Consider the following 22,349-nt stretch of genomic DNA (forward strand, 5'->3'; position numbering starts at 1 on the left):
ATAGATAGCAGTTGGGAGAAAGGAAGGGAGGGAAGGAGGGAAGAAAGAAGGGAGGGAGGGAAGAAGGAAGACTATCGACTTCCCTAAATGTGGTAAAGTGTGATCTCTTAGAATGCCTTGCTTGGAATCCTGCTTCACTATTTATTAACTTTGCCTTGGGCAAGTTACTTTATTTCTTGTACCTTAGTTTTCTCATCTGTAAAATGGATAACATTACTGCCTACTTCAAAATGTATTAATGAGAATTGTATATGTTAATGTATCTGAAGCACTTAGAACAGTGCCTGGCACATAACAAGGGCTATATATAAGCGTTGGAGCCCTGGTGGCATAGTGTTTAAGAGCTTGACTGCTAACCGAAGGGTTGGCAGTTTAAATCTGCCAGCCACTCCTTGGAAACTCTATGGGGCAGTTCTACTCTGTCCTGTAGGGTCGCTATGAGTCAGAACTGACCCAATGGCAGCTGACAACATACATAACAGTTAGCTACAGTTATTATAGATGGAGGTGATGAGTGCAAGTAAAAGATAAGAAACTTGGGTAATGATTCTGCCTTGTTGTGCCTCTTTGTTGGCTGCCTCACAGGAGGTACTCTTGCCCATTGTATGTAATAAACATGGGTGCTTGAAGTCTGTGGTCTCTTCATGAGTCTCTACTGCACACGAAGGTTGTTGTTGTTAGTTGCCTGTGAATTGACTCTGACTCATGGTGATCCCATGCGTGCAGGCCTGTCTTTGGAGGCACTTAACAGTTTGCGCCACTCAGAGACTCCACACAGGAAGGTAGAGAACAATTATAATGACTGTGCTTTTGTGACAAATTTAAATTTAAAAATAGAAAAGAAAATGTCACTTGCTTGAGTCAAGCCTGGGAGAGAATGAACTGAATGGGTGAGGATTATTCATTGGATAATTGTCTACTTCACCTTGAGAAGTTATAGCCAGGCTGTACCATAGAGTAACGTGTAATTTTACAAAGCTTTAGGACTCCGGGAGCCCTGGTGACACAGTGGTTAAGCGTTTGGCTGCTATCCAGAAGGCTGGCAGTTAGAATCCACCAGCTGCTTCTCGGAAACCCTACAGGGCAGTTCTACTCTGTCCTATAGGGTTGCTATGAGTTGGAATCTATTCAATGGCAACGGGTTAGGTTATGTAAAGACTGTGATTAGAAAGAGGGTAGGATGAGGCAGAGTAAGGGTGAGTGGAAATTTTGGAGCAGCCCAGCCTGGCCAGTTTAAACCCCATGCAGTTCCTGATGTCCCTGGGTGGCACAAAGGGTGAAGCACTCGACTACTAACCGAAAGGCTGGTGGTTCAAATATGTCCAGAGGTGCCTCAAAAGAAAGAACTGGAGATCTACTTCCAAAAGATCACAGCCATTAAAAGCCCTGTGGAGCATTTCTACTCTGACACCGTGGGGTCCCCATGAGTCGGAATCAACTCCACAGCAACTGCGTTGATTTGGTTTTTGACGGTTCCTGCTAACCTGAGGAAGTAAATGGAATGTTAGGCTTACAGCTTTATTTAAAAACAAACACCCTGAAGTATTATGTTCTCTTGCATTTCTTTCCATAATACCACATACCTCATTCTTAGTACTGTGTATGAGATGGCTGCTGCCTTACCTATGTCTGGATTAAATAGCTTCTACGATGTAAGCAGGAAGTACTTGAGATATAATTTCAATGAATCTAGATATATGCTTAGATTAATGGCACATACCACTAGAAATGTAATTATGAATTCACATACTTAGTTTTTATAATAACTAATAAATATACTGTCCTTCGTAATTATTTTTAGCAATCATGCAGATATACACACACGCATGCACGCATGCACACACATGCATGCCCCTTGTCTCCTTCCTTGCTGTTTCTTTATATACTAATGTATAAAGTTTCTAATATACTATGTATTTTAATGATCTTTCAATGTCTATCTCGCCTACTAGACTATAAGATTCATGAGGACAGGGGCTTTAGTCTGTTTTGCTCACTGCTATAGCTCCGGTAAGGAGACCTGGTGGTGCAATGATTAAGTGCTTGACTATTAACTGAAATGTCAGTGGTTTGAACCACCAGCTGCTCCACAGAAGAAAAGACCTTGTGATCTCCTCTGGTAAAGATTACCCAGTGCCGTCGAGTTGATTCCGACTCATAGCGACCCTATAAGCATAGGAAATACTATGGAGCAGTTCTACTCTGTCATATAAAGTCACTGTGAGTCAGAGAATAGGAGAAAGATGTTTACCTGCGTTTTATTGACTATGTGAAGGCATTCAACTGTGTGGATCATAACAAATTATAGATAACATTGAAAGAATGGATATTCCAGAACATTTAATTGTGCTCATGCAGAACCTGTACATGGACTAAGAGGCAGTTGTTCGAACAGAACAAGGGCATGCTGAGTGGCTTAAAATTAGGAAAGTTGTGTGTCAGGGTTATATCCTTTCACCATGCTTATTCAATCTATATGCAAGCAAACAATCCAAGAAGCTGGACTATATGAAGAAGAACAGGGCATGAGGGTTGGAGTAAGACTCATTAACAATCTGCAATTTGCAGATGACACAACTTTGCTTGCTGAGAGCAAAGAGGACTTGAAGCACTTGCTGATGAAGATCAAAGACCACAGGCTTCACTATGGATTATACCTCAACATAATGAAAACAAAAATCCTCACAACTGGACCAATAAGCAACATCGTGATAAATGGAGAGCATATTGAAATTGTCAAGGATTTCGTTTTTCTTGTATCCACGATCAACAACCGTGGAATAAGCAGTCAGAAAATCAAACGATATATTGCTTTGGACAAATCTGCTGCAAAGACCTCTTCAAAGTGTTCAAAATCAAGATGTCACTTTGAGTACTAAGGTGCACCTAACCCAAGCCATGGTGTTTTCCATCACCTCATATGCATTTGAAAGCTGGACAATGAATGAATAAGACCAAAAAAGAACCAATATGTTTGAATTATGTAGTGCTGGCAAAGAATATTGAATATATCATAGACTGCTAGAAGAACTAACAAGTCTGTCTTGGAAGAAGTACATCCAGAGTGCTCCACAGAAGTGAGGATGGCGAGACTTTGTCTCACATACATTAGACATGTAATCAGGAGGTACCAGTCCCTGGAGAAGGACATCATGCTTGGTAAGGTAGAGGGTCAGCAAAAAAAAGACCCTTAATGAGATGGATTGACACTGTGACTGCAATAATGGGCTCAAACATAGCAAGGATTGTGAGGATGGCACAGGACTGGGCAGTGTTTTGTTCCATTGTACATAGGGATGCTTTGAGTCAGACCAACTCGATGACACCTAACAACAACACAGCATGAGTCAGAATAACAACAACATAGCTCCAATGCCTAGAACAGTGTCTCACACACAGAGGGTCCTTGATGAATATTCAATGGGTGAAATATACAAATGTTAGTTATTAGTATAATTTTACTCTTCAAGGCAATTTTACTGATTGATAGGATGACGTTTGAAGTTTTAAACTGAAAACCTTCAGACCCTTCCCAATGTCTGACAAGATACACTCTTTATCCTAGATATGGCAATGCCCATTATTTAATTCTTCCTTCTCCATGTCTGTTGATGCACAAATTAACTGAAATAAGATACTCTGGTGCCTTTAATCATATAGCTTTGTGGGTATTGCTCTATAAAAATAAAGAAAGACATTTCACTCTAATGTGATGGTGAAAGTGGGCAGGTAAAACAATGTTAATGACTTGCACAGAAAGGGCCAAGCCTTTGTATGTGTTACTCTATATATTATTTGCCCCTGTGTGAGCACCAAAAGCTGTCTCAGTGGCATTTAACCTTGATTTCTAATATTGCAATTCTTCTGGCCAGTTCTATGTGTCAAATTATTTAAGAGGACTCTTATATGTATACATATATGTTCAATCTATATACATACATTCATCTTTTTTTTAAGTTTACTTTTCTTTTTCTTTTGTTTTTTAATTTTTTTTTAATTGTACTTTAGATGAAGGTTTACAGGGCAAACTAGTTTCTCATTAAATAATTAATACACGTATTGTTTTGCGACATTGGTTGCCAGCCCTATAACATGTCAATACTCTCCCTTCTCGACCTTGGGCTTTCCTTTTCAGTTTGTCCAGCTATCCTATCACCTCCTGCCTTCTTGTCCGTGGCCCTGGGCTGGTGTGCCCATTTAGTCTCATTTTGTTTTATGGGCCTGTGTAATCTTTGGCTGAAGGGTGCACCTCAGGAGTGACTTCATTACTAAGCTATAAGAGTGTCCGGGGGTCATCCCCTCAGGGTTTTTTCAGTCTCTGTCAGACCAGTAAGTCTGGTCCTTCTTTTTTTTTTTTTTGGTGAGTTAGAATTTTGTTCTACATTTTTCTCCAGCCCTTTCTGGGACCCTCTATTGTGATCCCTGTCAGAGTAGTCAGTGGTGGTAAGCCGGGTACCATCTAGTTGTGCTGGACGCAGTCTGGTGAGGGCTGTGGTTGTTGTGGTCCATTAGTCCTTTGGACTAATATTTCCCTTGTGTCTTTGGTTTTCTTCATTCTCCCTTGCTCCAGACTGGGTGAAACCAGTGAATTATCTTAGATGGCAACTCACAGCTTTTAAGAGCCCAGATGATACTCACCAAAGTAAAGCTCACTTTTCTAACGCTGGATAATTAGATTTGTGGCCGACCATTATTGCTGATCTGTGCTGTTAGGCAATTTCATATTGACGGGTGCCAATACTGACACCTTTTCAGATGGACAATAGGCACCTCCATATATATATATATGTATATATACACACACACACGCTTATGAGTTGGAATTGACTCGAAGGCAGTAGGTTTAGTTTTGGGTTGTATATATGCTTACATATAAAAAGGAATAATTTCTTCCTTGTATGCTTTAAAAAAAAAAACCAGTGCCGTCTTTAGTCATGCAATAATACAATGAACAATACTTTCAGCAAAGGTTTCAAAATTCTGAAGTGTAAAATCTACATCTGGAAAATTGTATATAATCCAAAATGTGTAGTTACAAAAATAAGTACACTCTCGCATACTCTTTGAATTGGCTGTATTTTAGCATTTATACAAATTAGAAAAATAATGCTGCCTTGGCAGGATGTAAGGAAGAAAGGCCTGGTGATCTACTTCTGAAACATCAGCCAGTGAAAATCCTATGGATCTCGATGGTCTGATTCTATTGTGCATGGAGACACCATGCATCAGGGACCAATTCCATGGCAGCGAACAGCAACAAGTAGGGCGTAAAGCTGGCCTGAACACATGTGGTTGTTGTTGGGTGCCATGAAATAGATTCTGACTCATAGGGACCTTATAAGACAGAGTAGAACTGCCCCATAGGGTTTCCTAGGCTGTAATCTTTTCTCCTGTGTAGCTGCTGGGTGGGTTCAAACAGCCGACCTTTTGGTTAATAGCTGAGAATTTAATCAGTGCACCATAAGGGCTCCTTTTTTTTTAAATTGTCCTTTAAGTGAAAGTTTACAATTCAAGTCAGTTTCTCATACAAAAACCTATATTGTTATGTAACCCTAGTTGCTCTCCCTACTTTGTGACAGCATACTCCTTCTCTCCACCCTGTATTTCCACAAGGGCTCCTTTTAATACATATTTAAAAAAAAAAAAACAACAAGCAAACAAAAACCAAACCCGCTGCCACTGAGTTGATTCTGACTTACAGCGACCCTTTAGGACAGAGTAGAGCTGCCCCATAGGATTTCCAAGGAGTGGCTGGTGGATTCAGACTGTCGACCTTTGGTTAGCAGCTGAGCTCTTAACCACTGTGCCACTAGGGCTCCAATGAGCCACCAGGGCTCCATTAATACATATTAAAAAAATACATATTACCTGTTATTTAGAATAACAAGTTCCCAGCTTCATATCACATCTTCACCCATATTCTACTTTCTCATCTCCCAGACCTGTAGGAATCTCTTTCTTATTCTTCTTCCCAAATCTACCTTAGAGCTTATATTGTCCCAAGCTGCTATCTTAACTCTGTTGTTGTGGTTGTTTCTTTTCTTTTTTCTTTTCCCTACGGTCCCAGACCTCAGATTTGCCTGCTGTTACTCCACTCTAAAAGCAATGGTGCCTTGTTATGACAAAGACCCACTGCTCCAGGGATGACTTCAGCTTGCCACAAGCCAGATCTATCAGAAGTTAACATTGTGCAGTGTGGCACGTCTATTATACCATTTATATGCAACTTTATAAATTTGCTACATAGGGTGTTATCTGGAAGGATGTTCACCAAAATGTCAATGGTAGTAGGAGAGGGGGTGACTTTTACTTTTTCTGTGTACTTTTCCTATATTGTTTGAATTTGTTATAATGAGTGTGCATTGTGTTTACAAAGACCGTAGATATAGTGTGCGTGTGTGCATGTATTTTTTAAATTAATTTTGTTTGAAGCAACAGCAGGAAAAATGTGCACATTTTTTGTTTGGGGCAGGCTGTGATGTAACTCTAATTATTGTTTTCAGCTATTAAGTGAAAAGCTGCCCTGTCCTTACTGTCCAACTCTTAAAATTTATTGTCTTGACATAAAAGTTTTCCTAAATTTTTGTGCCTTTTTTTGGGGGGGGGGATTAATCATCTGAAGAAATTAATTCACGTGAGGCAAGTGCAAAATCAGTGGGGCAGGCAAAGTTTTGGGTTTTTGATAATTTTTATTAGAACACATACACACATGAACACACATACATACACACCAAACCTCCAAACCAAAAATAACTCTCTACCCCTTAAAACATACCATACATCCAGAATTTTTACTAATTCACATACAAAAGCAGACTTTCTGGGTCCTATTTGTTATCTATGAGTTGGAATAGACTCCAAGGCAACGGTTTGGTTTGGTTTTTTTGGTTATTTGTAATCAAGAAGAATACAGTCCAAAATCAGCAGTTTTTTTGAAACACTGCTTTAGTAACTGTAAGGATTACTTCAGTTTTCTGTCAGTCAGAACCTAGCAATTTAGTTTTATATAATATTTGTAATACATTATTATAATCTTAAAACAGTTTTGCATTTTGACACTTTATTACCCTGCTGATATCTTCTAGTCACTATTGATAGTTTTATTTAGGTGTCATGAAACTGCCCTTAAAAAATATAAATAGGTAGATTAAAAAAAAAAAGATTAAAAAACTTTACTGTCAATCAGATCTTTTTATTTTCAACTCGGCTACTTCACATTAGGTTTACAGAATTTAATAAGATTAATAATTACCAAATAACCACTAAGGTGAATCTCAGGACCACAGCTGTGAAGTTTTTGTATTGGGCAGGGTCTTAGTTATCTAGTGCTTAGAAATACCACAAATGGATGACTTTAACAAACAGATTTATTTTCTCACAGTTAACAACAACAGCAACAAAAAAACGAAACCCATTGCCATCAAGTTGATCTTGACTTATAAAGTCCCTATAGGGCAGAGTAGAGCTTCTCCATAGGGCTTCCAAGGCTGTAAATACACGCTTGGCTACTAACCCAAAGGCAGGCCGTTCAAACCCAGCAGCCACTCCACAGGAGAAAGGTGTGGTAGTCTGCTTCTATAAAGATTTATAACGTTGGAAACCCTATGAAGCAGTTCTACTCTGTCCTATAGGATGGATGTGAATTGAAATTGACTAGACGGCAGTGGGTTTTAAATATTTACAAAAGCAGACCGCAACATCTTTCTCCCATGGAGTGGCTGGTGGGTTCAAACAACTGACCTTTCAGTTGGCAGCCGAGCACTTAACCATAGTGCCACCAGGGCTCCTCTTCTCACAGTTAAAAAAAAAACACTTTGCCCTCTAGGGTGTCCAAGGAATGGCTGGTGGATCTGAACTGCTAACCTTTTGGTTAGCAACCTACCTGTTAAATAAGGTGGCACCAGGGCTCCAGTGGCTCCTCTTCTCACAGTTAAAAAAAAAAAAAAAACACTTTGCCCTCTAGGGTTTCCAAGGAATGGCTGGTGGATCTGAACTGCTAACCTTTTGGTTAGCAACCTACCTGTTAAATAAGGTGGCACCAGGGCTCCAGTTTTTCACAGTTAGGAGGCTGGAAATTTGAATTCAGAGTGTCAGCACTAGGGGAAGGTCCTTGTCTCTTCTGAGCCTTCTGCTCCTGGGCAATCTTCACGTAGCTGGGCACCCCTCTTCCTGCATCTCTGCTTCATGCTTCCTTGTTTTATCTGTTTTATAACTTAAAAGAGACTGATTTAAGACGTACCCTACACTAACACTGTCTCATTCACATAACAAAGAAAACCCATTCCCAGGTAGGGTTATCACCACAGGTATAGGGTTAGAATTTACAACACATATTTTTGGGGACACAAGTCAATCCATAAGCGGCAGAGTTACAAATTGTAGTTTCTCTCTTTATATGCTGTGGAGTTCGTTTTAATGCTGGCTCAGAAGGCCTCCTGTCCCCAGTTTCACATCTGTTTGTGAAGCATGTCTGGAGTCCCTCTTTTGCCTTCTCTGATCCACCACTTGCCTGAACTGACAAACTCAACCTCCAGGGAGACTTTCGATGAGGTTGCCTCTCCTGACTGCTTAAAAAGGAGTGTATTTACCCTGCTTAAGAGCTTCAGGTCCTCCCGATCCGTTGTTATGTACAGACTGTTTTTATTATCATGAATCATGTTTTACCAAAAGCTCTTTCTTTCTCTTTCTGGGCCCTTTCTGTTTTACTCCACTTTTTAACAGTAAATCCATGCCAAACTCCAAATTTATAAGTTAAATAACGTGAAGGTTTAGTTAATGTGTGATTTTTGCCCCTTAAGTTTCTTCTACCAGACTAATCGCAAACATGACTGTCAGTAGTGATTGTGAGAAGAGTATACACAACCTACTGAATTACTTGCCCCATATATAATGGAGAGAAGGAAAAAAGGAACATTCGCTGAAATGTCCAATCATTTCAGTTACTTCAGATTTCTCCTTTTCCTATTATTTCTACAAATTTGGGGTAAAAAGATTTGCATCCTGGAAGTTTCTACTTTTATTAGATCTTCCTAAGAAATCATAGTAACGTTTTTTGAGTATTTTCTTTGTCCCAGGTACTTTTCTAAGTGCTTTACATGTATTCATTCATTTCATCCCCGCCACAACCTGGATGATGTAGGAATCATTATTTTTCTTACCTGCATCAATCGGCACAAAGTTAATAGGTACTAGTCTTGTTCAAGGAAGGAGGATTTTAAAAATGATTTATTTCCTTTTAGTCAGAAATAGAGGAGCCCTGGTGGCTCAGTGGTTAATGCACTGGGTTACTAACCAAAAGTTCAGTGGTCGAACCCGCCAGCGGTTCCTGGGGAGAAAAGACCTGGTGATCCGCTCCCAGACGGATTACAGCCTAGGAAACCCTATGGGGCAGTTCCACTCTGTCACATGGGGTCGCAGCCGAAACCGAGTCAATACACTTTAACAACAAGAGTTTGAATAAAAGATTTCAGTGAAATTGCCTTCCTTATGACATCCCAGTGTTTTTGCCTTTTTACCCTCTTTCTCCCCCAACCCGCTTCTTACGGTAGGTCTTCCATTAATTGTCAGGCTGCTGCTGAGCATTTTGCATCTGGCAGTTCTAACGCCGCCCTCTTTCTGTACCACCCACTGGAGCTCAGTCCAGGTGCCCTTAGCAAATGACTCCCAAGGTATTTAAGTGGCCAAAGCTCATTGACCAGTGAGGAGGCGTGGCTGTATATAACAGAGTTACGCAGTTCCCATGACCAGGAAGGAAGGCTGCTTGGTTTTGTTGCTATTAGCCTGTCGCATCCAGATTTCAAGACTGGAAAGGTAGGGGAAACCTTATTTGTTTCAATTGGATGAGAGGAGGAAAAGGTTGTGTTTGGTTAAGGCAACTTACATGAGGTCAAATAAACAAATGACCCGTTTCATTTGTTTTTTAATTGAAGGCAAAAAAGGAAGTGTGTAAGAATTTCAAATGCTGTGTGGTTTGCCTTACTAACTGTAACACCAAAATTATTGTATGAACACTTCGGGAAAAAAAAGTGAATTTGTCTAGCAGCTTTTCTCTTTATACACTAGAAAAGCTAGGTCTTCCCCAAGTCATTTTTTCTTACTTTGCTGCAATTTATACAGTGGGATAAAAAAGCAGAGCCCTGGTGGCACAATGGTTAAGAGCTATGGCTGCTAACCAAAAGACCGGCAGTCTTGCTCCTTTCAAACCTTAATGGAGCAGCTCTACTGTGTCCCATAGGGTCACTATGAGTCGGAATTGACTCAACGGCAATGCGTTTATCAATAATGTCCAAATTTGTTTTCCAAAGTCATTTCAGTCAGTTGTTAGAGAAGTTTGTGATTTTAAGACATGTGATAATTAAAAATAAGAAAAATTGAATGAAACTAGCATTATTATCATAAAGATTAGCAATAACGACTTTTCCTCTCTAAGAAAACTTCTGGTATAAGAAGGTTATCTTATTATTTTTTCAAACCAACAATTGTGCTGATAAAACGGAATCAAGAGTAGGCTATATGCTTTAAAAACTGTATGGAATTAATCTCCCTGTCACTATAAATAATAATTTGTTGTTGCTGAGTGTCAATTCCAACTCATAGCGACCTGGTGAGAGAGCAGAACTAACTGCCCCATAGGGTTTCCTAGACTGTGATCTCTACGGGTGTAGATTACTAGGTCTTTCTCTTCTGCAGAGCCGGTGGGTGGGTTTGAACTGCCAAACCTTGGGTTAGCAGACTAGCTCTTAACCATTGTGCCATGAGAGCTCCTTCGTTATGCCTTATGTGCTATTCGAGATTTGTTCTCATATCAACTTGAAGAAACCAGATAAATAGAATCTCTAGTCATTTCTTTCAACCTGGAAATGTAGCAGTTTTGAACAGTATTTTAGAAGCTAATCCTCAAAACAAAACAAAAAATCCTCTTCATTGTGAATGAAATATGGTGGATCAATATGTCAAAATGTGTATATAAGAGACATATATTATGTATTTATTCATTAGCCTATATCTAATGTTTAGTACCTAGAAGGTTTGGGTTCAAAGAAAAGTACAGCTGGTTTCCCACCATGGTTTTTTCCCAGAGATGGTTTAATACGCATTTGTATTTTATAACACAGATTAGATGCTGCATTTCTTTAAAAATATAACAAATGAGAGATGGTACTGTTTGATTAAATTTATTTATTTTAGTATTTAGCTTTTAACTAATTTCTAAAAAGATTATTTTAGCACACATATTAAATGTCCAATAATTTCAGTTATCTCAGATTTCCCCTTTTATTTTTCAGACTCATGTAAAAAGATTTGCATCCTGGCATTTTCTACTTTTACTAGATTTGTTCAGAACGTCATTTTGTGAGATGTCTACTCACAAGATGGTATCATAACTCTCATGTGGTTGGCTCTTTGGGGGATGCGGGTTTGGGGGGGGCCACTGACAGACACAGTGTTAACTATTCAAAGCAGTGAACACTTGGTAGCCATCTCCTTCAGCACAAGCAAATGACATTTCTTAATTCCAAGCCGTGGTTCAAAGGTTTCAACTAACTTCACAGAGCAGAGGTCAGACTTGAATTGGTGCAATTTGTAGTTCAGTTCTGCCGATATGACAGAATTTCACAGCTATGATGATTGCTTTTTTCCACTTCTGCACACAGACCGAGCCGGGCAGTTAACAATGCAATTTGTACAAGTCAGCCCTTGGCACCCGAGCTTAATGAGTAACTAGCTGGAGCCTTAGGTTTCACTGGTACAAGGTGCATATTATAAAAAGGGCCAAATGTCAACGCGCAAAGAGGGTGGGCGGGCAGAGAGGGATATCTCATAACCACCAGCCATGAATCATATGTAAAGAACTACTAATTTGTGTTTATTTTAAAAATCCTATTTCCGTGGTGTGAATGGTAGTACGTTCATGTTCATTTTCTTTGCTACTAAAAGAGGTAGATAAGTTTGTTACATGTTAGCAAGAAAGAATAGTCAGATTGCTGATTTAGTGACTAAGAGGCAAAAAGTGAGATTGTAGGCTCTGTTTATCCTTTTGCTGGGCCTCTGTTTTCTCCAAAACCTTTCAAAATGTGTCAGCTTTTGAAGAATCTAGGGAACAAATCGAATAACCAGGTTTTTCTGAGCTCATGATATTTACGAGTATCTCGCATTCTCTACTCTTCACACAAAAAGTTGAACTACCTTTGTTTCTAACCCAGCATGAAAGGTGAATATTGGAGCTCTTGAAAAAATTCTTAGATGGTGGGCACTGGAACATCAGTGGATTTACCAGTCACAGTTCTGACTCTTTATAGGTGACTCTCAAGTTGCAATACATATAGTAATTTGTCATTTTATTATAACACAAATTCGAGTTTTCTACCTCTCAGAGCTGTGGTACAGAAGCAATTGGATGCTTTCAGACTCTGGTTTTAGACCTTCTGGGTTTGAATCTCAGCCACATCACGTACAGCTCCAGGACCTTGCTGTTAGTTTGCTGTTAGGTGATGTCGAGTCAGTTCGGACTCATAGCAACCCTGTAGGACAGAGTAGAACTGCCCCATAAGGTTTCCAAGGAGTAGCTGGTGTATTTGAGCTGCCAACCTTTTGATTGGCAGCCAAGCTCTTATCCACTATGCCACCAGGGCTCCTTAATAAGCGGGCGATCTTGCTGTGCCTTAGTCCCCTCATCTCCAGAATGAATATAATAGAATTTACATCACAAGGTTGTAGTAAGGATTAAATAAGGTAATGGATGTGAAATGCTTAGCACAGTGCCTGATGTACAATAAGCGTTCAATCAATGTTAGCTATTATTACCATCATTAATATTAAGTTACTTCGTTTGTGGATAACCCTATCCTTTTTCCCTATATACCATCCTTTCACAAAAGACACAGACATGGCAAGGTTGGATAAGGTGATTTGGTATGGTTTCAGGATCTTTTCCTTTTGAATGTCATGGGCAAGTGTATTTTTAAATTCCTCATTTTCAAGTCTAGCATTCCTTCCCCACTGGGGCTAGAAGATGGTATTACTTTTTCCCCAGCTGACTTCCTGTCACAGGGCAAAAGCTGTTAAAGGATACGAATCCAAGTCATCTGGTTTCAAAATTACTTTTCATTCTGCTTATCAGTGAGAGACATTTTGAGATTTAAAAAAAAAAAAAAACACAAGCCAGTGGGCTAAAAATCCATTCCCAATTAAAAAAAAAAAAAAAAAAAAAATTTGGTTTCCTAAAATTCCAGAAATGAAAATAGTAAAGTGATTTTTTTTGTTGTTCTGGTTCTTCATTTCATTCTTATGAAACATAGAAGTAGCATTTGAATAAAAACATGGTTTTCGCTACCAATACAATCTAAAATGTGTGTGTTTAGCAATAAAAAGGCAGAAACATCACATTATTTCAACAATTGTTCTTTTAATTAAGCACCTGCTGTGTGCTGGAATTGGGTGAGGGGCACTGGGATTATTGTTGTCAGGGTCAGATTACCAATAAGCAAGTTTTCACTGGGAAAAACGTGAAATTGTGCACTACAGATTAGTAAATAAACACAAGTAAACCCATGCCTACTTTGCTTACTGGGTAATCTGTCCCTGTCAGGGACTGTAAATTTGAAAAAAGGCTTTGATTCTGTAGGAGGATGCTGTGGGATTGGGAAAGAGACAGATGCCAGCCATACCCAGAAGCAGAATCTTTGATATGGTAAAAAAAAAAAAAAAAAAAAGTGAGATTGTTCACTGCAGATTATTTGGTAGACCAGGCAAGCACTGTGCTTATGTTGCCTATCGGATAATCCACCCTGTTGTTGTTCGCTGATGTCAAGCCAGCCCCCGACTCATGGCGACTCCATGCACAGCAGAACAAAACTCTGCCCAGTCCTGTGCCATCCCCATGATGCCTTGTGGATCAGGCCATAGGGTTTTCATTGGATGATTATTGGAAGTAGATCACCAGGCCTTTCTTCCTAGTCTATATTAGTCTGGAAGCTCCACTGAATTCTGTTCAACACCATAACAACACAGAAGCCTCCGCTGACAGATGGTGATGGCTGTGCCTGAGGTACATTGGCCAGGAATCAAACCTGGGTCTTCCTCATGGAAGAATTTGACCACTGAATCATCACAGCCCCCTAATTGGGGATAACTGCTGTTACACCAATCATTGTAAAGTCAAACCATATGAAATTGTCAATATTGTACCATTTTAAGCCCCCTAGATGGCAATTTCATATGGTTCACTCTAGTGTCATGATGAATGCTATTACGGATTATACGATGTTGTGGGAACAAAATTGAAACGGCTCCAGGAATGGCTTCCTAGAGGGAGTACAAGCTGGTAGGGGGTTGGTGAGGATATGAAGCCTTCAGAACAGTACGTATAAAGGGAAAAGTGACACAAGATGAGGCTGGAGGGGGAACCTGAGTCGTCTTCATGGAACTTTTTTTAGGATACCATGTTTAAGGGCAGTGGGAAGAAAGTAAGGAGCCCTGATGGCGCAGTAGTTAAAGTGATAGACTGCTAACCAAAATGGTCAGTGATTCAAAGTCACCAGTGGCTCTGCAGGAGCAAGGTGTGTCAGTCTGCTTCTGTAGGGATTTACAGCCTCGGAAACTGTTATGGATTGAACTGTGTCCCCCTAAAATGTGTGTCAATTTGGCTAAGCCATGATTCCCAGTATTTTGTAATTGGTTGTCCACCATTATTGTCATCTGATATGATTTTCCTATGTGTTTGTAATCCTACTTCTATGATGTTAACAAGGCAAGATTAGAGGCAGTTATGGATTAGATTGTATCTTGAGTCAACCTGTTTCGAAATATAAAAGAGAGAAGTGAGCAGAGAGACTGGGGGACCTCATTACCACCAACCAAGAAGAGCCAGGAGCTCCCGTCCTTTGGACCTGGGGTCCCTTCACTGAGAAGCAACTAGACCAGGGGAAGAATGATGACAGGGACGTTTCCACAGAGATGACACACAGAGAGAAGGCGTTCCCCAGTAACTGGCACCCTGAATTCGTACTTCTAGCCTCCTAGATTGTGAGAGGATAAATTTCTCTCTCTTAAAGCCATCCACTTGTGGTGTTTCCGTTACAGAAACCTTGTGGGATTGCTATGAGTTGGAATTGACTCGATAGCAGTGGGTTTAAGTTTGGTTAGGGGAAGAGAGTATAGAGATTTGAGCAGAAGGGTGAAAATGATCAAATTGTGCATTTTTAAAAGCCACCTTGGCTGCCATGTGAGCTTGATTCCAGGGGCAAGAGTGGATAGGATGAAGCCAGTGGGAGGCTACTGCAGTTTAGGCATGAGATGATGGTTGGCATAACAAGATGCTTTTACGTGTAGTATCTTATTTTATCCTTAAAATAACTGTCGCATGAGGTGTTAACATTAGCTTCAGTTTACAGATGAGGAAGCTGAGGTCTGGAAAGTTAAGTGGCATGCCCATGGTCAAACGGTGCCATGGTGGCAGAGTGAAAATTAGAACCCTGTCACCTTACTCTTGTCCCAGCGGTCTCCTGGCAGCTTTAGGCTCATGAACCAGCATCCATGAGTGGCACAGATGGCTGTGCTTGGCTACTAGGTGAAAAGTTGGGGGTTCAAACCCACCTAGCAGCACCACAGAAGAAAGGCCTGGCAATTTGCTTCTGTAAAGATTACAGCCAAGAAAACCCATTGGAACTCAGTTCTACTCTGTAGCACATGGGGTCACCATGAGTCAGAATCGACTCGGTGGCAATGAGTTTTTTTTTGTTGCTGTTTTTTAACCAGTATCCCTCGGTGTGGGCAATTGGTTTATCATAGGAGATTTTTTTTTTTTTTAAGAAATAGAGTTCTCAATATTATGTTTCTTGGTGGAGGATAGAGGTGAGAAAGTTATTTTTAGCCTAGGTTTGTGACTGAGAGCTGAGAGAAGTAGAACATGACGTGAGACTTGAAATTAACTGGAGCATTTTCTGAAAAAGAGAGAGAGACCCATTTCATGTATTTATTTATACCATGCCTCATTCCAAAAACAGATTTGAAAAAGCTTTCAAACTGCATATGCTATAATGAGATAAAGAAAGAAGAGGGGGGCAAAAAAATCAGGGTAGGCAAAATAAGATGATGCTACGGGCATCACTAAGCCCCACAAATATTAGCCCCCAGATCCAGCCATTTGTGGAAGATGGGCCAACGAGGGAGCCATGAGCAGCTCTAAGATTCACTTGCCTGAAAAAACCAAAACAGCCAGTCGTTCAGCTCAGTATAGCTTTTCTTCCCACTGGAATCAGGAATTTACTCCAAGAGTCTTCATAAAGACTTCATGATGTAGTATGCAAAAGCCGTAGTTGTCTCACAGTGCAAGGGGTCGGTGAGGATGATGGAGTGACTTAATGTGAGTCTGTTGGCATTAGACATTAGTATTCCTTCCGAAACATCATGTTCATTTGGAAGTCAGGGGTCCTCTAAAGAAGGTAGTGAGAAAAATACAACAAATGGAAGAAATTGGTCATTTTTTTGAGTACAGTTCCTTGTTCCTTCAAGGACAGGAGGAGGAATGAAGGGTAGCATTCCGTGGTTTATAGTACAAAAACTTGCACTCAGAGTAACGGTAATTTGTTTTTATCCTCAGTATCTAATGCATATATGAAAAGCATATGGAAATAGAAAACATTTCTTCTAACTCCTTAGGATTTGCCTCAAAGGGAACTTCAAAAATTGAAGTGAGAAATCTCAAGCTGCCCGAATTTCCCTGAATACTCCCATTCCACATCCTGTGAAGGATCGGACAAATCAAATTGTTGGGTTTGGGTGAGTATACCTCCTGAGGTCTTTTTCTTTCCTATCAACGTATGTTTTCATTCACCCAAGATGTCTGCTGCATAGACAATGTCTACCTGGTGTGTGTTTATGTGGCAACAGTACATGTATATACAACATGTCATTTTGAACCCACCGTATAAATCCTGATTTCTTTGTTCAGTTTACATCTTCGTGGCCTGTGGGGAAAAAGCACTGCTCTAGGCATGTGCAAGTATTTTAGGAGCTAAGAGATGAGGAGTAATGTTGTAGTGCTTACACATTTGCCTCTTCTCCCCCCAAAAAGGGGTCAACAGTATTTCAATCAGAGTTATCTTTCAAATGTATTGGGACACAGGGCAGAGTCCTTTGTACAAGCCAGACCAGGATTCAGTGTGTATCTTGTATGTAACTCAACAATCCTCATACTTTCTCTACATTTGGTTTTCTCACCTGTCATCTAAGGATAAAATTAACTGCCAGGTGAGACGTTCCCAAGTTGTGGCAATTCAGTGGCTTACAACATGATTTAAAGCACCTCGACAACTATTTTATTCTCAACGGTAGGAAGGTATTATTATTCTGTGGGTGATAATCCTGTGCCTGCTCTGGCAGAGGAGGGAGCAAAAAACAGCAAGAGCTAGTTATCTCAGCCTCACCCTGAACCTTGGACAGCCAGCCCTTCACAGCCCGTAGCCACAGCACTCACACAGCTCTGAAAGGTGGAGACACCAGATCCCTGCGTGGCAGAGATGAACTGCTGGTGACACAGATGTGCCCAACAAGCCCATAAAAGAGAAAAAAAAAAGAAATTCCTTCTTTTCTTACCCTCTAGGTTTTTTTTTTTTTTTTTAGGGTAGGTTCTGGACTTTGTCCATTGAATTCAGGGTCTCAGAGAGTTAAATTTTTTTTAATTGTAATTTATTTTCTCTTTATTAAAGTATACTCATTGAAGGAAATCTAGGAAGTTATAGAAAAGTATAAAAATTACGTATAACCCCACAATTCAAAGATAATGGTCATTAATATTATGAACTGACAGTGGCTGCAACAGTGGACTCAAGCATAACAACGATTGTGAAGATGGAGCAGGACTGGCCAGTATTTTGTTCTTTTGTACACAACGGGGTCGCTATGAGTTGGAACTGACTCAATGGCACCTAACTAACTACAAGATCATATTTATTCTTGATTTTTTTTTTTTTTACATTTCATATATATATATATTTAACGTGGTTTAACAAGGTTAATGTAGTTATGAATGTGAAATAAGTATTCTAACCTACGGCTGTACCATGGTTTATTTAACCATTTCCATACTCTTGAACATGTGTATTATTATGTCATTACATTATTTTATAAATACTACTAGAGTGAGCAAAGTTTCTTCTAAATCTTTCCTTTTCCTTGTTTTTGATTACTTTCTTGGGGGTAAATTCCTATAAATGGAATTATTAGGCTAATGAAAATGAACTATTGAATGAGCAGTGTAAAGCTTTGATATTGTCAAATTTCTACCCAGAAATGTACTAATTATACTTGCCCTCCCATCCATCCCCACCCATCACATGTGACGATGTTCATTTCACTGCATACATGTTAAAACCAAGGATTATCAATTTAAAATTTTAACCATAAATATTTCTATAAAAGCTCAGGAAATAAAAGCTTATTCTCTCCCATCTACCCACCCCGCCCCTAACCAATATCATGTCTCTAAAGTAGAAGATTATGTTATCTAATCTACATGGTGTGTCAGTTCAGTCTATAGGGGAAAAGCATATATGAGTTTGGTGTTTATTATCATCACTTTTATTCATTTCCATGCCATGTGCTTCAAGGGGACAAAAGATCATTTTGCCATCTATAAGAAGCTGAAAATTTAGTTGGTGAGTCAGGATAAACAACAAACTAAGAAATACATGACCGGATAAACAACAAACTAAAAAATACATGACCTTGAATAGGCCACTTGACTCTTCTAGCCTTGTTTCTTTAACGTAGGGTTCAACTAGAACCTAGTCCATATTCAAAGAAACTCTTAGGTGGTTTTCAGTCAAAATACATACACAGTGTATGTCTGTTTGTGTCTACATGTATACATTTAGACTGTATATTATTTGTACTCTATATATGTGCAAATCACAATAAAGACCATTATACAGATACTTAAACTTAACTGAGAGCTTCCTGGAGACCTAGTTAACAGAGGAACATGATGTCTTGTATAACCTTCATGGTCTGGCAGTTAAAGCACACTGGTTCTTTAGGAGGGAAGTTTTCCCGCCCTAAGTGCTTTGAAAAATGTTCAAGTTAAACATCTTTTAAATACATGAAGTAATAGAAAAATGCCTCAAGATGGCCTTTAAGGTTTTTTTCAGCTCTAATATTCTATAATTCATAGGTAACAGATAAAACACTGAATGCTGAGGACCCCAAAGCAAGAGAATGATCAATGGACTTGGAAAAAAGAGGTGTAGAGCCTTAAAGTGATAGATTCTAAGGAATAATTCTAAATTCTCCTTCACCTGGACACCTTTGCACCCCAAACATCATACACGTACTAAAAGTCCACAATTGCAGCGTTCAGGGGTTTCTGTCAGGTTCAAACTTTGGGGACACACCAAACAGGTTTAAGAAGTAAATAGCTATCCTTCACTGTTACCACCTACCCCTGCCAGAAATGTTAACATTGTATGACTCAACTTCTGCAGTAGACTGAGCAGCTTCACGGGGATTGGGTCCAACTTGGAGCAGGGAAGTCTGCCACTGTCCAAGTGAGATTTCTCTCTAAGGTAGATTGTTCCTTGCATGTTAACATAGAGCAGATGCTTCATAAATACTTGCTGGATATCCCTCTATTCACACCTGGTGCTACTTTGTAGTACTGATCTCTTTTATACTTTTATAAAAAATATTTACATATATGTTAGAACAACCACCAAAAGCATGAAGTAATTGTAAGAGCAACCCAGTACAGCTCTAGACTAAGTCTTGGAACAGCAAGGACACTTTTTGACTGGCATTCACCCAGTTATTAAAAAGTCTTATTTGCGAACATATTGATTATTTGACTTTCTTTTCCCATCTCTTACCACAAACGTGAAGATAAAAAGCAGCATAACCTAGAACATCATCTTCCCATTTTCCCTCAAAAACTTGTACTCCTTCCTCCTTTTTATTCCATATTATAATCCTACTGGCTTTTCAGAATTTTTTTTTCTTCAAGGAAAAAAAAATTATTGTAGTCAAATATGTATATAACCTAAAATTTGCCATTTTAATGATTTTTAAGGGTACCATCCAGTGGCATTAGTTATAGTTTTGCAACCATCACCATGGTTTACTTCCAAAACTTTCATTACCTCAGAGAGAACCAGGAATCTTTCTAACAAGTACTTTTTAGTCCTACCAAGTCTCAGTGAAGGTGTGTGTCAGCCAGTTAAACAAATGCCCCACATATTCGCAGTGAACACCCATTCGGAATTATTATTCTTCCTGGTGCAGGCTTAGGTGGTTTCCCAACAGACAGGTGAGAGAAAGTTGAAGTGATTGGGGAACTGAAGGTTCAGCTCGTGTATCTAGGATACAGCATTGGGGCAGTGGCTGAGATCTGCAAGCATTTTGATTTAAACATGCTTGATCAAACGCCCATGAGCCGCTCTGTGGGAGAAAGATGTGGCAGTCTACTTCCATAAAGATTACCCATTGCTGTCAAGTCAATTCTGACTCATAGTGATCCTGTAAGTAGAACTGTCCCATAGGGTTTCCAAAGCTGTAAATCTTCATGGAAGCAGATTGCCACATCTTTCTCCCAAGGATCAGCTAGTAAGTTTGAATCATTGGCCTTTCTTTTAGCAATGGGGTGCTTAACTGCTGTGTCATTAGGGCTCCTTCCGTAAAGATTACAGATTTAGAAACCTTATGAGACAGTTCTACTGTGTCCTACAGGGTTGCTATGAGTCAGAATTGACTCAATGGCAATGAGTTGTTTGTTGTTGCATGTGTGTATGTATAATTGGCAGGAGAGGGAAGGAGAAAGGACACCCCACACCGACTGTGGCTGTGAACTGTAAGCTACAGTAGATAAAAACATCTTTTGTACAATAAAATAAATTTCTCTCCATGCTCCCTCAGAGAAACAAAAATAGACTAGCCACAATTATGTGGGCAAACCGTGTTTCTAGTGTGGACAGAACCTAGGTGTGCTTACAATGTAAAATGTCTGCCTAGCCTTCACTCACAGAATCTTGACCAGTAATAAGATACCACCAGTCTGTGTAAGCTGTCTCACCAAGTATGGCCAGTACTGAAGGGCCTGTTCTCAGATGGGCTTGGAGCCCCAGTGGAGCAACAGTTAAGCACTAGGCTGCTAACAGCTTAAAGGTTGGTGGTTCAAACCCACCCAGTGGCTCCACGGGAGAAAAACTTGGCAATCTGCTTCCATAAAGATTACAGCCAAGAAAACCCTATGGGGCAGTTCTACACTGTCACATAGGGTTGCAATGAGTTGGAATTGATTTGTGAACACACAACAACAACAAACCATACTAATAAAACGGACGGTTGCAGGATTCTCCACATGAACAAGATTCTCAGTGAGATTTTCAACATTAGAACACTTAGTATTGGCGGTTGGATGTCCAAATGCCAGATAAATTATGTTAAATCTACTAAGACTTTGGAGCTTCAGAGCCTATGAAAAAGAAAATGTGACCTGACCCACCTCTTTCTTGGTTTTCATGGGGACTGGTTTATGAGGGATTTTTACACAGTATTTGCTGCTATAGACCCTCATTTTCTATTTGCCATAAAAGGGAACTTGGAGAGAGGGGAAATAACTAAGCCAATACAGGTACCCCCTGCTTGCCAAAAGCTCGATTTATGCCACTTTGCTTTTACGAAAGACCTACATTAGTACTTGTTTTCGCTAACCAAAAGAAATCCCAAGAGGACTTCCACTTTTACGAAAAAAGGCATTTGTTTTGCAGCGAGCAGTTAATGAGGCAGCGCACACTCGGAGCAGCGAGAGCGGTGTCACCAAGCTCCTTCCCTGGGAACTACACTCATCATCTTTTACCGTATGCCAGTGTATTTTAGGTTTTATGTGTTATTTGGTATGATTTGGTAGGTTATATTTTGTGTCTGGGAATGCTCAAGAGAATTTCCCATATAAATTAATGGTAATTGCTTCTTCAATTTATGCCATTTCACCTTAGGAAAGGTTTCATTGGACTGGTCTACTTATTGGTACTGGGGGAAACTTGTAAAATTTTCTGATGTGGGTAGGGATAAATAGGCCACGCTTTCTGAAAACAAATTGCAAGACCTGGTATGCTATATTTTCCTCAGAGAATTAAAGTCATTCCAGTACTTCCCTGTGAGACTAGGAATAAATGACTAGCCCAAAACAGGGGTGTTTTTACTGCTATGTTAATTTTTCAATTGAAATATTAACTAAGTGCACACAATGAAAGTACAGAGGTACTTGAGACATGATGCAATTGTGTCCAACAACATTCCCAAGAATTTAATATACCTAGAGAATCATAGGCTTCCTGACACTTGCACATTCCATTCTA

At 39.7% G+C, this 22,349-nt stretch overlaps 1 protein-coding gene across 15 annotated transcripts in view; it reads left to right on the forward strand.

The window, feature by feature from the left end:
* Positions 1-22,349, forward strand: part of RBM47 (RNA binding motif protein 47) — a 183,741-nt gene that overhangs the window by 123,670 nt on the left and 37,722 nt on the right. For 7 of the 15 annotated variants that reach the window (XM_049886963.1, XM_049886965.1, XM_049886966.1 and 4 more), the window contains one exon: positions 16,660-16,779. The exons of the other annotated variants lie outside the window; for them this stretch is intronic. The gene's annotated coding sequence lies outside the window, so the exon portion shown is untranslated. The remainder of the gene's footprint in view (positions 1-16,659; positions 16,780-22,349) is intronic. 15 annotated transcript variants of the gene reach the window in all.

The sequence above is a fragment of the Elephas maximus genome, chromosome 5, assembly GCF_024166365.1.
Source record: "Elephas maximus indicus isolate mEleMax1 chromosome 5, mEleMax1 primary haplotype, whole genome shotgun sequence".
NCBI lineage: Eukaryota > Metazoa > Chordata > Mammalia > Proboscidea > Elephantidae > Elephas > Elephas maximus.